Source organism: Hydractinia symbiolongicarpus, chromosome 7 (assembly GCF_029227915.1).
Source record: "Hydractinia symbiolongicarpus strain clone_291-10 chromosome 7, HSymV2.1, whole genome shotgun sequence".
Classification (NCBI taxonomy): domain Eukaryota; kingdom Metazoa; phylum Cnidaria; class Hydrozoa; order Anthoathecata; family Hydractiniidae; genus Hydractinia; species Hydractinia symbiolongicarpus.
This window is the reverse complement of record NC_079881.1, coordinates 25,598,684-25,611,616: the sequence shown is the minus strand read 5'-3', so window position 1 is coordinate 25,611,616 and position 12,933 is coordinate 25,598,684.

Below are 12,933 nucleotides of genomic sequence, written 5' to 3'. Positions count from 1 at the left end.
AGACTTGTAGTTTTCAAAAATGATTTCATTTTTGATGAGACGCTGAATAAAAGGAGTTTAATCGCCGGCGAACGAAAACCCGCGATTTGCCGTAAATCCCAGGCTTGACCCGTATAGTCAAAAGTATACAAAGAAAGTACGCAGGGAGTAAATTCATTTCTTGAACGATTTTTTAAATTGTGTTTTCACCACTAAAACGCATGAGACTTGTAGTTTTCGAAAATGATTTCATTTTTGATGAGGCGCTGAATAAAAGGAATTTAATCTCCGGCAAACGAAAACCCGCGATTTCCCGTAAATCCCGGACCCGGCCCGTATAGTCAAAAGTATACAAAGAACGTACGCAGGGAGTAAACTCATTTCCCGAACGATTCTTTAAATTATATTTTCACCACTAAAACGCATGAGACTTGTACTTTTCAAAAATGATTTCATTTTTGATGAGACGCTGATTAAAAGAAGTTTAATCGCCGGCAAACGAAAACCCGCGATTTCCCGTAAATCCCGGGCTTGGCCCGTATAGTCGAATGTATACAAAGAAAGTACCCAGGGAGTAAACTCATTTCCCGAACGATTTTTTAAATTATTTTTTCACCACTAAGACGCATGAGACTTGTAGTTTTCAAAATCGATTTCATTTTTTATGAGACGCTGAATAAAAGGAGTTTAATTGCCGGCAAACGAAAACCCGCGATTTCCTGTATATCCCGGAATCGGCCCGTATAGTCGAATGTATACAAAGAAAGTACACAGAGAGTAAACGCATTTCTTGAACGATTTTTTAAATTAATTTTTTACCACTAAAACGCATAAGACTTGTAGTTTTCAAAAATGATTTCATTTTTGATGAGACGCTGAATAAACGAAATTTAATTGCCGGCAAACGAAAACCCGCGATTTGCCGTAAGTCGCGGACTCGGCCTGTATAGTCAAAAGTATACAAAGAAAGTACCCAGGGAGTAAACTCATTTTCCGAAGGTTTCTTTAAATTATTTTTCACCACTAAAACGCATGAGACTTGTAGTTTTCAAAAATGATTTCGTTTTTGATGAGACGCTGAATAAAAGGAGTTTAATCGCCGGCAAAAGAAAACCCGCGATTTCCCGTAAATCCCGGGCTTGGCCTTATAGTCGAATGTATACAAAGAAAATACCCAGGGAGTAAACTCATTTCCCGAACGATTTATTAAATTATTTCTTCACCATTAAAACGCATGAGACTTGAAGTTTTCAAAAATTATTTCATTTTTGATGAGACGCTGAATAAAAGGAGTTTAATCGCCGGCAAACGAAAACCCGTGATTTGCCGTAAATCCCGGGCTTGACCCGTATAGTCGAATGTATACAAAGAAAGTAAACTGGGAGTAAACTCATTTCCCGAACGATTTTTTAAATTATTTTTTCACCACTAAAACGCATGAGACTTGTAGTTTTCAAAAATGATTTCGTTTTTGATAAGACGCTGAATAAAAGGAGTTTAATCACCGGCAAACGAAAACCCGCGATTTCCCGTAAATCCCGGGCTTGGCCGTATAGTCGAATGTATACAAAGAAAATACCCACGGAGTAAACTCATTTCCCGAACGATTTTTTAAATTATTTCTTCACCACTAAAACGCACGAGACTTGTAGTTTTCAAAAATGATTTCATTTTTGATGAGACGCTGAATAAAAGGAGTTTAATCGCCGGCAAACGAAAACCCGCGATTTGCCGTAAATCCCGGGCTTGACCCGTATAGTCAAAAGTATACAAAGAAAGTACGCAGGGAGTAAATCCATTTCTTGGACGATTTTTTAAATTGTTTTTTCACCACTAAAACGCATGAGACTTGTAGTTTTTGAAAATGATTTCATTTTTGATGAGACGCTGAATAAAAGGAATTTAATCTCCGGCAAACGAAAACCCGCGATTTCCCGTAAATCCCGCACCCAGCCCGTATAGTCAAAAGTATACAACGAACGTACGCAGGGAGTAAACTCATTTCCCGAACGATTCTTTAAATTATATTTTCACCACTAAAACGCATGAGACTTGTACTTTTCAAAAATGATTTCATTTTTGATGAGACGCTGAATAAAAGAAGTTTAATCGCCGGCAAACGAAAACCCGCGATTTCCCGTAATTCCCGGGCTTGGCCCGTATAGTCGAATGTATACAAAGAAAGTACGCAGGGAGTAAACTCATTTCCCGAACGATTCTTTAAATTATATTTTCACCACTAAAACGCATGACACTTGTACTTTTCAAAAATGATTTCATTTTTAATGAGACGCTGAATAAAAGAAGTTTAATTGCCGGCAAACGAAAACCCGCGATTTGCCGTAAATCGCGGACTCGGCCCGTATAGTCAAAAGTATACAAAGAAAGTACCCAGGGAGTAAACTCATTTTCCGAAGGATTCTTTAAATTATTTTTTCACCACTACAACGCATGAGACTTGTAGTTTTCAAAAATAATTTCGTTTTTGATGAGACGCTGAATAAAAGGAGTTTAATCGCCGGCAAACGAAAACCCGCGATTTCCCGTAAATCCCGGGCTTAGCCGTATAGTCGAATGTATACAAAGAAAATACCCAGGGACTAAACTCATTTCCCGAACGATTTTTTAAATTATTTCTTCACCACTAAAACGCACGAGACTTGTAGTTTTCAAAAATGATTTCATTTTTGATGAGACGCTGAATAAAATGAGTTTAATCGCCGGCAAACGAAAACCCGCGATTTGCCGTAAATCCCAGGCTTGACCCGTATAGTCAAAAGTATACAAAGAAAGTACGCAGGGAGTAAATTCATTTCTTGAACGATTTTTTAAATTGTGTTTTCACCACTAAAACGCATGAGACTTGTAGTTTTCGAAAATGATTTCATTTTTGATGAGACGCTGAATAAAAGGAATTTAATCTCCGGCAAACGAAAACCCGCGATTTCCCGTAAATCCCGGACCCGGCCCGTATAGTCAAAAGTATACAAAGAACGTACGCAGGGAGTAAACTCATTTCCCAAACGATTCTTTAAATTATATTTTCACCACTAAAACGCATGAGACTTGTACTTTTCAAAAATGATTTCATTTTTGATGAGACGCTGATTAAAAGAAGTTTAATTGCCGGCAAACGAAAACCCGCGATTTCCCGTAAATCCCGGGCTTGGCCCGTATAGTCGAATGTATACAAAGAAAGTACCCAGGGAGTAAACTCATTTCCCGAACGATTTTTTAAATTATTTTTTCAACACTAAGACGCATGAGACTTGTAGTTTTCAAAAATGATTTCATTTTTTATGAGACGCTGAATAAAAGGAGTTTAATCGCCGGCAAACGAAAACCCGCGATTTCCCATAAATCTCGGACTCGGCCCGTATAGTCAAAAGTATACAAAGAAAGTACCCATGGAGTAAACTCATTTCCCGAACGATTCTTTAAATTATTTTTCACCACTAAAACGCATGAGACTTGTAGTTTTCAAAAATGATTTCGTTATTGATGAGACGCTGATAAAAGGAGTTTAATCGCCGGCAAACGAAAACCCGCGATTTCCCGTAAATCCCTGGCTTGGCCGTATAGTCGAATGTATACAAAGAAAATACCCAGGGAGTACACTCCTTACCCGAACGATTTTTTAAATTATTTCTTCACCACTACAACCCATGAGACTTGTAGTTTTCAAAAATGATTTCATTTTTGATGAGACGCTGAATAAAAGGAGTTTAATCGCCGGCAAACGAAAACCCGCAATTTCCCGTAAATCCCGGACTCGACCCGTATAGTCGAATGTATACAAAGAAAGTACCCAGGGAGTAAATTCATTTCCCGAACGATTCTTTAAATTATATTTTCACCATTAAAACGCATGAGACTTGTACTTTTCAAAAATGATTTCATTTTTGATGAGACGCTGAATAAAAGAAGTTTAATCGCCGGCAAACGAAAACCCGCGATTTCCCGTAAATCCCGTGCTTGGCCCGTATAGTCAAATGTATACAAAGAAAGTACCCAGGGAGTAAACTCATTTCCCGAACGATTTTTTAAATTAATTTTTCACCACTAAGACGCATGAGCCTTGTAGTTTTCAAAAAGGATTTCATTTTTTATGAGACGCTGAATAAAAGGAGTTTAATTGCCGGCAAACGAAAACCCGCGATTTCCCATAAATCCCGGACTCGGCCCGTATAGTCAAAAGTATACAAAGAAAGTACCCAGGGAGTAAACTCATTTCCCGAACGATTTTTTAAATTATTTCTTCACCACTAAAACCCATGAGACTTGTAGTTTTCGAAAATGATTTCATTTTTGATGAGACGCTGAATAAAAGGAATTTAATCCCTGGCAAACGAAAACCCGCGATTTCCCGTAAATCCCGGACCCGGCCCGTATAGTCAAAAGTATACAAAGAACGTACACAGGGAGTAAACTCATTTCCCGAACGATTCTTTAAATTATATTTTCACCACTAAAACGCATGAGACTTGTACTTTTCAAAAATGATTTCATTTTTGATGAGACGCTGAATAAAAGAAGTTTAATCGCCGGCAAATGAAAACCCGCGATTTCCCGTAAATCCCGGGCTTGGCCCGTATAGTCGAATGTATACAAAGAAAGTACCCAGGGAGTAAACTTATTTCCCGAACGATTTTTTAAATTATTTTTTCACCACCAAGACGCATGAGACTTGTAGTTTTCAAAAATGATTTCGTTTTTGATAAGACGCTGAATAAAAGGAGTTTAATCACCGGCAAACGAAAACCCGCGATTTCCCGTAAATCCCGGGCTTAGCCGTATAGTCGAATGTATACAAAGAAAATACCCAGGGACTAAACTCATTTCCCGAACGATTTTTTAAATTATTTCTTCACCACTAAAACGCACGAGACTTGTAGTTTTCAAAAATGATTTCATTTTTGATGAGACGCTGAATAAAAGGAGTTTAATCGCCGGCAAACGAAAACCCGCGATTTGCCGTAAATCCCAGGCTTGACCCGTATAGTCAAAAGTATACAAAGAAAGTACGCAGGGAGTAAATTCATTTCTTGAACGATTTTTTAAATTGTGTTTTCACCACTAAAACGCATGACACTTGTAGTTTTCGAAAATGATTTCATTTTTGATGAGACGCTGAATAAAAGGAATTTAATCTCCGGCAAACGAAAACCCGCGATTTCCCGTAAATCCCGGACCCGGCCCGTATAGTCAAAAGTATACAAAGAACGTACGCAGGGAGTAAACTCATTTCCCGAACGATTCTTTAAATTATATTTTCACCACTAAAACGCATGAGACTTGTACTTTTCAAAAATGATTTCATTTTTGATGAGACGCTGATTAAAAGAAGTTTAATCGCCGGCAAACGAAAACCCGCGATTTCCCGTAAATCCCGGGCTTGGCCCGTATAGTCGAATGTATACAAAGAAAGTACCCAGGGAGTAAACTCATTTCCCGAACGATTTTTTAAATTATTTTTTCACCACTAAGACGCATAAGACTTGTAGTTTTCAAAAATGATTTCATTTTTTATGAGACGCTGAATAAAAGGAGTTTAATCGCCGGCAAACGAAAACCCGCGATTTCCCATAAATCTCGGTCTCGGCCCGTATAGTCAAAAGTATACAAAGAAAGTACCCAGGGAGTAAACTCATTTCCCGAACGATTCTTTAAATTATTTTTCACCACTAAAACGCATGAGACTTGTAGTTTTCAAAAATGATTTCGTTATTGATGAGACGCTGATAAAAGGAGTTTAATCGCCGGCAAACGAAAACCCGCGATTTCCCGTAAATCCCTGGCTTGGCCGTATAGTCGAATGTATACAAAGAAAATACCCAGGGAGTACACTCCTTACCCGAACGATTTTTTAAATTATTTCTTCACCACTACAACCCATGAGACTTGTAGTTTTCAAAAATGATTTCATTTTTAATGAGACGCTGAATAAAAGGAGTTTAATCGCCGGCAAACGAAAACCCGCAATTTCCCGTAAATCCCGGACTCGACCCGTATAGTCGAATGTATACAAAGAAAGTACCCAGGGAGTAAATTCATTTCCCGAACGATTTTTTAAATTATTTTTTCACCACCAAGACGCATGAGACTTGTAGTTTTCAAAAATGATTTCGTTTTTGATAAGACGCTGAATAAAAGGAGTTTAATCACCGGCAAACGAAAACCCGCGATTTCCCGTAAATCCCGGGCTTAGCCGTATAGTCGAATGTATACAAAGAAAATACCCAGGGACTAAACTCATTTCCCGAACGATTTTTTAAATTATTTCTTCACCACTAAAACGCACGAGACTTGTAGTTTCCAAAAATGATTTCATTTTTGATGAGACGCTGAATAAAAGGAGTTTAATCGCCGGCAAACGAAAACCCGCGATTTGCCGTAAATCCCAGGCTTGACCCGTATAGTCAAAAGTATACAAAGAAAGTACGCAGGGAGTAAATTCATTTCTTGAACGATTTTTTAAATTGTGTTTTCACCACTAAAACGCATGACACTTGTAGTTTTCGAAAATGATTTCATTTTTGATGAGACGCTGAATAAAAGGAATTTAATCTCCGGCAAACGAAAACCCGCGATTTCCCGTAAATCCCGGACCCGGCCCGTATAGTCAAAAGTATACAAAGAACGTACGCAGGGAGTAAACTCATTTCCCGAACGATTCTTTAAATTATATTTTCACCACTAAAACGCATGAGACTTGTACTTTTCAAAAATGATTTCATTTTTGATGAGACGCTGATTAAAAGAAGTTTAATCGCCGGCAAACGAAAACCCGCGATTTCCCGTAAATCCCGTGCTTGGCCCGTATAGTCGAATGTATACAAAGAAAGTACCCAGGGAGTAAACTCATTTCCCGAACGATTTTTTAAATTATTTTTTCACCACTAAGACGCATAAGACTTGTAGTTTTCAAAAATGATTTCATTTTTTATGAGACGCTGAATAAAAGGAGTTTAATCGCCGGCAAACGAAAACCCGCGATTTCCCATAAATCTCGGTCTCGGCCCGTATAGTCAAAAGTATACAAAGAAAGTACCCAGGGAGTAAACTCATTTCCCGAACGATTCTTTAAATTATTTTTCACCACTAAAACGCATGAGACTTGTAGTTTTCAAAAATGATTTCGTTATTGATGAGACGCTGATAAAAGGAGTTTAATCGCCGGCAAACGAAAACCCGCGATTTCCCGTAAATCCCTGGCTTGGCCGTATAGTCGAATGTATACAAAGAAAATACCCAGGGAGTACACTCCTTACCCGAACGATTTTTTAAATTATTTCTTCACCACTACAACCCATGAGACTTGTAGTTTTCAAAAATGATTTCATTTTTAATGAGACGCTGAATAAAAGGAGTTTAATCGCCGGCAAACGAAAACCCGCAATTTCCCGTAAATCCCGGACTCGACCCGTATAGTCGAATGTATACAAAGAAAGTACCCAGGGAGTAAATTCATTTCCCGAACGATTCTTCAAATTATATTTTCACCACTAAAACGCATGAGACTTGTACTTTTCAAAAATGATTTCATTTTTGATGAGACGCTGAATACAAGAAGTTTAATCGCCGGCAAACGAAAACCCGCGATTTCCCGTAAATCCCGTGCTTGGCCCGTATAGTCGAATGTATACAAAGAAAGTACCCAGGGAGTAAACTCATTTCCCGAACGATTTTTTAAATTAATTTTTCACCACTAAAACCCATGAGACTTCTAGTTTTCGAAAATGATTTCATTTTTGATGAGACGCTGAATAAAAAGAATTTAATCTCCGGCAAACGAAAACCCGCGATTTCCCGTAAATCCCGGACCCGGCCCGTATAGTCAAAAGTATACAAAGAACGTACACAGGGAGTAAACTTATTTCCCGAACGATTCTTTAAATTATATTTTCACCACTAAAACGCATGAGACTTGTACTTTTCAAAAATGATTTCATTTTTGATGAGACGCTGAATAAAAGAAGTTTAATCGCCGGCAAATGAAAACCCGCGATTTCCCGTAAATCCCGGGCTTGGCCCGTATAGTCGAATGTATACAAAGAAAGTACCCAGGGAGTAAACTTATTTCCCGAACGATTTTTTAAATTATTTTTTCACCACTAAGACGCATGAGACTTGTAGTTTTCAAAAATGATTTCATTTTTTATGAGACGCTGAATAAAAGGAGTTTAATCGCCAGCAAACGAAAACCCGCGATTTCCCATAAATCTCGGACTCGTCCCGTATAGTCAAAAGTATACAAAGAAAGTACCCAGGGAGTAAACTCATTTCCCGAACGATTCTTTAAATTATTTTTCACCACTAAAACGCATGAGACTTGTAGTGTACTCCCTGCGTACTTTCTTTGTATACATTCGACTATACGGGTCAAGCCCGGATTTACGGCAAATCGCGGGTTTTGTTTGCCGGCGATTAAACTCCTTTTATTCAGCGTCTCATTAAAAATGAAATCATTTTTGAAAACTACAAGTCTCATGCGTTTTAGTGGTGAAGAAATAATTTAAAAAATCGTTCGGGAAATGAGTTTACTCCCTGGGTATTTTCTTTGTATACATTCGACTATACGGCCAAGCCCGGGATTTACGGGAAATCGCGGGTTTTCGTTTCCCGGCGATTAAACTCCTTTTATTCAGCGTCTCATCAAAAACGAAATCATCTTTTAAAACTACAAGTCTCATGCGTTTTAGTGGTGAAAAATAATTTAAAGAATCCTTAGGGAAATGAGTTTACTCCCTGGGTACTTTCTTCGTATACTTGTGACTATACGGGCCGAGTCCGGGATTTACGGGAAATCGCGGGTTTTCGTTTGCCGGCGATTAAACTCCTTTTATTCAGCGTCTCATCAAAAATGAAATCATTTTTGAAAACTACAAGTCTCATGCGTCTTAGTGGTGAAAAAATAATTTAAAAAATCGTTCGGGAAATGAGTTTACTCCCTGCGTACTTTCTTTGTATACATTCGACTATACGGGCCAAGCTGGGATTTACAGGAAATCGCGGGTTTTTGTTTGCCGGCGATTAAACTCCTTTTATTCAGCGTCTCATCAAAAACGAAATCATTTTTGAAAACTACAAGTCTCATGCGTTTTAGTGGTGAAAAATAATTTAAAGAATCCTTCGGGAAATGAGTTTACTCCCTGGGTACTTTCTTTGTATACTTTTGACTATACGAGCCGAGTCCGGCATTTACGGGAAATCGCGGGTTTTCGTTTGCCGGCGATTAAACTCCTTTTATTCAGCGTCTCATCAAAAATGAAATCATTTTTGAAAACTACAAGTCTCATGCGTCTTAGTTGTGAAAAAATAATTTAAAAAATCGTTCGGGAAATGAGTTTACTCCCTGCGTACTTTCTTTGTATACATTCGACTATACGGTCAAGCCAGGGATTTACGGCAAATCGCGGGTTTTTGTTTCCGGCGATTAAACTCCTTTTATTCAGCGTCTCATTAAAAATGAAATCATTTTTGAAAACTACAAATCTCATGCGTTTTAGTGGTGAAGAAATAATTTAAAAAATCGTTCGGGAAATGAGTTTACTCCCTGGGTATTTTCTTTGTATACATTCGAATATACGGCCAAGCCCGGGATTTACGGGAAATCGCGGGTTTTCGTTTCCCGGCGATTAAACTCCTTTTATTCAGCGTCTCATCAAAAACGAAATCATCTTTGAAAACTACAAGTCTCATGCGTTTTAGTGGTGAAAAATAATTTAAAGAATCCTTCGGGAAATGAGTTTACTCCCTGGGTACTTTCTTCGTATACTTTTGACTATACGGGCCGAGTCCGGGATTTACGGGAAATCGCGGGTTTTCGTTTGCCGGCGATTAAACTCCTTTTATTCAGCGTCTCATAAAAAATGACATTATTTTTGAAAACTACAAGTCTCATGCGTCTTAGTGGTGAAAAAATAATTTAAAAAATTGTTCGGGAAATGAGTTTACTCCCTGCGTACTTTCTTTGTATACATTCGACTATACGGGCCAAGCTGGGATTTACAGGAAATCGCGGGTTTTTGTTTGCCGGCGATTAAACTCCTTTTATTCAGCGTCTCATCAAAAACGAAATCATTTTTAAAAACTACAAGTCTCATGCGTTTTAGTGGTGAAAAATAATTTAAAGAATCCTTCAGGAAATGAGTTTACTCCCTGGGTACTTTCTTTGTATACTTTTGACTATACGGGCCGAGTCCTGCATTTACGGGAAATCGCGGGTTTTCGTTTGCCGGCCATTAAACTCCTTTTATTCAGCGTCTCATCAAAAATGAAATCATTTTTGAAAACTACAAGTCTCATGCGCCTTAGTGGTGAAAAAATAATTTAAAAAATCGTTCGGGAAATGAGTTTACTCCCTGCGTACTTTCTTTGTATACATTCGACTATACGGGCCAAGCCGGGATTTACAGGAAATCGCGGGTTTTCGTTTGCCGGATATTAAACTCCTTTTATTCAGCGTCTCATCAAAAATGAAATCATTTTTGAAAACTACAAGTCTCATGCGTTTTAGTGGTGTAAAATAATTTAAAGAATCCTTCGGGAAATGAGTTTACTCCATGGGTACTTTCTTTGTATACTTTTGACTATACGGGCCGAGTCCGGGATTTACGGGAAATCGCGGGTTTTCGTTTGCCGGCGATTAAACTCCTTTTATTCAGCGTCTCATCAAAAATAAAATCATTTTTGAAAACTACAAGTCTCATGCGTCTTAGTGGTAAAAAAATAATTTAAAAAATCGTTCGGGAAATGAGTTTACTCCCTGCGTACTTTCTTTGTATACATTCGACTATACGGGCAAAGCCGGGATTTACGGGAAATCGCGGGTTTTCGTTTGCCGGAGATTAAACTCCTTTTATTCAGCGTCTCATCAAAAATGAAATCATTTTTGAAAGCTACAAGTCTCATGCGTTTTAGTGGTAAAAAATAATTTAAAAAATCGTGCGGGAAATGAGTTTACTCTCTGGGTACTTTCTTTGTATACATTCGATTATACGGGCCGATTCCAGGATATACGGGAAATCGCGGGTTTTCGTTTGCCGGCGATTAAACTCCTTTTATTCAGCGTCTCATCAAAAATGAAATCATTTTTGAAAACTACAAGTCTCATGCGTTTTAGTGTTGAAAAAATAATTTAAAGAATCGTTCGGGAAATGAGTTTACTCCCTGTGTACTTTCCTTGTATACTTTTGACTATACGGGCCGAGTCCGGGATTTACGGGAAAATGCGGGTTTTCGTTTGCCGGCGATTAAACTCCTTTTATTCAGCGTCTCATCAAAAATGAAATCGTTTTTGAAAACTACAAGTCTTACGCGTTTTAGTGGTAAAAAATTAATTTAAAAAATCGTTCGGGAAATGAGTTTACTCCCTGCGTACTTTCTTTGTATACATTCGACTATACGGGCCAAGCCGGGATTTACGGGAAATCGCGGGTTTTCGTTTGCCGGAGATTAAACTCCTTTTATTCAGCGTCTCATCAAAAATGAAATCATTTGTGAAAGCTACAAGTCTCATGCGTTTTAGTGGTAAAAAATAATTTAAAAAATCGTGCGGGAAATGAGTTTACTCTCTGGGTACTTTCTTTGTATACATTCGACTATACGGGCTGATTCCAGGATATACGGGAAATCGCGGGTTTTCGTTTGCCGGCGATTAAACTCCTTTTATTCAGCGTCTCATCAAAAATGAAATCATTTTTGAAAACTACAAGTCTCATGCGTTTTAGTGGTGAAAAAAATAATTTAAAGAATCGTTCGGGAAATGAGTTTACTCCCTGTTTACTTTCTTTGTATACTTTTGACTATACGGGCCGAGTCCGGGATTTACGGGAAAATGCGGGTTTTCGTTTGCCGGCGATTAAACTCCTTTTATTCAGCGTCTCATCAAAAATGAAATCGTTTTTGAAAACTACAAGTCTTATGCGTTTTAGTGGTAAAAAATTAATTTAAAAAATCGTTCGGGAAATGAGTTTACTCCTAGTTTACTTTCTTTGTATACATTCGACTATACGGGTCAAGCCCGGGATTTACAGCAAATCGCGGGTTTTCGTTTGCCGGCGATTAAACTCCTTTTATACAAGGTCTCATCAAAAATGAAATCATTTTTGAAAACTACAAGTCTCATGCGTTTTAGTGGTGAAAAAATAATTTAAAGAATCGTTTGGGCAATGAGTTTACTCCCTGGGTACTTTCTTCGTATACTTTTCACTGTACGGGCCGAGTCCGTGATATACGGAAAATTGCGGGTTTTCGTTTGCCGGCGATTAAACTCCTTTTATTCAGCGTCTCATCAAAAATGAAATCATTTTTGAAAACTACAAGTCTCATGCGTTTTAGTGGTGAAAAAATAATTTAAAGAATCGTTCGGGAAATGAGTTTACTCCCTGGGTACTTTCTTTGTATACTTTTGACTATACGGGCCGAGTCCGGGATTTACGGGAAATTGCGGGTTTTCGTTTGCCGGCGATTAAACTCCTTTTATTCAGCGTCTCATCAATAACGAAATCATTTTTGAAAACTACAAGTCTCATGCGTTTTAGTGGTGAAGAATAATTTAAAGAATCGTTCGGGAAATGAGTTTACTCCCTGGGTACTTTCTTTGTATACTTTTGACTATACGGGCCGAGTCCGGGATTTACGGGAAATCGCGGATTTTCGTTTGCCGGCGATTAAACTCCTTTTTTTCAGCGTCTCATAAAAAATGAAATCATTTTTGAAAACTACAAGTATCATGCGTCTTAGTGGTGAAAAAATAATTTAAAAAATCGTTCGGGAAATGAGTTTACTCCCTGGGTACTTTCTTTGTATACATTCGACTATACGGGCCATGCCCGGGGTTTGCGGGAAATCGCGGGTTTTCGTTTGCCGGCGATTAAACTTCTTTTATTCAGCGTCTCATCAAAAATGAAATCATTTTTCAAAAGTACAAGTCTCATGCGTTTTAGTGGT